Source organism: Bubalus bubalis, chromosome 14, assembly GCF_019923935.1.
Source record: "Bubalus bubalis isolate 160015118507 breed Murrah chromosome 14, NDDB_SH_1, whole genome shotgun sequence".
Lineage (NCBI taxonomy): Eukaryota > Metazoa > Chordata > Mammalia > Artiodactyla > Bovidae > Bubalus > Bubalus bubalis.
In genome coordinates this window covers 2,112,935-2,116,165 of record NC_059170.1, presented here as the reverse complement: position 1 = coordinate 2,116,165, position 3,231 = coordinate 2,112,935, and the positions used below count along the sequence as shown (strand labels likewise).

The 3,231-nt window shown below is 45.7% G+C and overlaps 1 long non-coding RNA gene across 1 annotated transcript; it reads left to right on the top strand.

Moving 5' to 3' along the window:
• The first annotated feature begins 2,322 nt into the window (after positions 1-2,322).
• On the top strand, positions 2,323-2,765 carry LOC123464877. Its single transcript, XR_006639920.1, has 2 exons — positions 2,323-2,381; positions 2,570-2,765. It is a non-coding gene; the product is annotated as an uncharacterized LOC123464877 (long non-coding RNA).
• Positions 2,766-3,231: the final 466 nt, after the last annotated feature.

Sequence of the window (3,231 nt, the reverse complement as noted above, 5' to 3'; positions counted from 1 at the left end):
GAGCAGGAGAATATGCCAGGTAATGAGGCTGGAAGCCGTCTGAATAATGAATAGTAAAATGCGCAGTGATTTCAAACCTCACAGTTCGTTATTGGTAGTTTTTCTTCCCATTTGGAGGGCGGGTTTCAGTCAGTTCTCTTGTCTAATTCCTGCTTCCCGCCAAGCTGCTGCTGTTTAAAAAAAAAAAAAAAAACTTGGGTCATCGTTTGAGAGCTTCAAAGACCTTAGGGTGCAGTTAGCTTCTTGAATTCCTCTGTCGGTTGGTGAGCTGTGTGTCCAAGGCCCTTTCTGTAAGTAGGGCTGAGGGAACTAAATCTTCTGAGTGTTAAGAAACAGAAACCATGTTTTAACAGCACTGTTCCTAGAAAATTTGGGAGTTGCATTCTTCTAGTCTGTTCTGTTCAATTCTGTCTTATTGGCCTCTGAACATTTCAAAGTATAAAGGGCTATTATATAAAGAGTACACTTGGATAGTCTTCTTAAAGGTTCCCTTGTACTTCAATAGAATGTTTACAAGGTTACTAAGTATGCTTTCTCATCACTGTATTTTAAATGCTTGACTATTACTCCCACATTCATTTGAGAATCATTGAAACTGCTTGAATGGAATGAGGATATCCTTTGTTCCCCATTGATTTGGAAACAAAGAGGCAGAAAGAAGTTTACTTTGCTGCTGAATGCCATATGCAGATGAATGTATCATCCATTAAATTAAACCAAGGATCTGAAGACTTTTTCAAGTCTTAAAAAGAATGCTCCTACAGCTCTAGAACATGTTAGAATTTGCCCTCCAGTTTTCATTTATTCCATTGTGTTTGGGTCTAACATGGCAGTTTTTGAAGTCACACACCCAAGTCTTCAGGAATAAGAAAGCGTAATCAGGAGAAGAATGAGTTAGTAAGTAAGGGTGTTCAGTTGTGTCCAACTTTTTGAGACCCCATGGACTGTAACCTGCCAGGCTCCTGTGTCCATGGGATTTCCCAGGTAAGAATACTGGAGTGGGTGGCCATTTCCTGCTCTAGGGATCAAACTGGCATCTCTGGGTCTCCTGCATTGGCTGGCGGATTCTGGACCACTAACACCAGCTGGGAAGCCCAATCAAGAGCGGAGAGTCGACATCAAAAAAAAAAACAGAAGTTGCTGTGCTGTTTCTTAGGTGGGAAACACCAGACGGGCATAAGTAGGCAGTGACCTCTGCTCGTTTTCTCCTGTCTCCCTCTTTCCCAGTCTCTCTATACCCAAGGTTCCCGTCTTTGGCACTGCTGATGTTCGGGCTGGATCATTCTGTTCTGGGGGCCTGTCCTGTGCATTGTGGGGTATTTACCAGCTCCCCGGGTCTGGACCCAGTAGATGCTCGCAGCACCCCCTCCACAGCCATGACAGGGAGCCCCGTCTCCTGTAACGGCCACATGCCCCCAAGAAGGACGGGGTGGGGGGCGGATTTGGATGCCTCTGGTTGAGAACCGCTGTTCTAGAGCAACCCGCCCACAGATCCTGTTTGGAAGAGGAAGAGAAGATTAACCTAGTGCTCAGCCAGGGAGAGTGAAAAATCACGGATGCCAAAGCGGTGATTTTCATCAGAATTTGTCGAATTAGAACTGAGAATGTGAGAGAAGGGGCAGGAGAAGGAATCAAAGGGCTTAGAGACAACTTCACAGCCAGCCCCTCACTTTAAGGGAAGAAACACAGTAGGAAGTGCATGCCAGCACACGCAGTCAGAGGCTGCGCTGAGACTCGCGACTGCTAGCTGTTTCCCTTGTTATTTTAAGTAGTTCAGGGACTCGCTGTCATTGTGCCCTCCGACCGCTGAGCATCTCACAGAAGACAGTGTGTCTCAGGGTCCTTTCACTTATGATCTTGAAGTACTTAATATTCACTAATTTAATTTTCGGTGGCTAAAAATGGGCTTGTACTATTCCAGTCTGCTTTAGGTGCAGGCGAGTACTCGCTAACTGCACTGTACGAGATGCCTAGAACAGACAAATCTAGAGAGTCAGAAAGCACACCGGTGGCGGCCAGGGGGCGGGCGTGGGGAGTTCATGCTTAATGGGGACAGAGTTTCAGTTTAGAAAGGTGGAAAATTCAAGAGATGGCTGACGGTAAGAGTTGTACAGCGGTGAGAATATACTTGGTGCCCCAGAACTGTACAGTTAAATACGACCAAGATGCTGCTGTTGTTCACTCAGTCGTGTCTGACTCTTCTGCAGCCCCATGGACTGTAGCCCTCCAGGCCCCTCTGTCCATGGGATTTCTCAGGTGAGAACACTGGAGGGGGGCGCCATTCCCTCCTCCAGGGGATCTTCCTCACTCAGGATCCAACCTGCATCTCCGGCACTGGCAGGTGGGTTCTTCATCACTGAGCCTCCAGGAAAGCCCCACGGGTAAGAAGTGTTTGTTTACATTACGCGCTTTTTACCACAATAAAAAATTTTTAAATGGCATGTACTATAGTAATAAAGTATACATTTTATGAGATACTGTGAGAATAATAAAAATATATCATAATGACATGAATATGGCTAAAGAATCTTAAACCCTGTCTTAATAAAGATATATCTGTTTTTTCTAGGATGTGTAGTCCACACTGACTTTTTTTTGTTAACTATTGAAAAAAGAGAAGCAGTGTCCAGAACCACACAGTCTGAGTGCTGTGCACACAGTAATAAAGCTGTCAGTGTTCACCTTTAGCTTTTTTTAATTTTAAATTGTGAAGTGTTTGGAACACTGTGACAAGTGTATGGAATAAACAGTACAATGGTCCTGTACTTACTGGTTTCCAGCTCTCCCATTTCAGACCCTTTACTGGTCCGTCCTTCTGGCAGAGAACGCTCTTGCGTCATTTATCTGCACGGCTCATTCCTCTCTTCTCTCCATCCGGGCTGGAATGGCGTCTCCTCAGACAGGCCTCCCGACCTTTCTCTGCAGCGATGCAGCTACAGAATGGACTCCGAATGATGAGCGAAAAGCACCCTGAGTTTCCCCAGGACACTCGCCAGCCAGCCCTGCTGGCATTTTTTTTTCTAGCACTTATTGTATGTAAATATGTATTTGGTTTACTTGTCTGTTTCCTCCAACTAGAATCTCGGGTAGCTCCCTGAGGGCTTTGTTTTATCTACTGGTCAGTGCTCAGAACCGTGGCTCGTGCACAGTAAGCACTCAGTAAACAGCTGCTGAACCAAAGTGCCATCTGGGCAGACTGTGGGCACAAGCAGGCTGGTGATGATTTGGTGT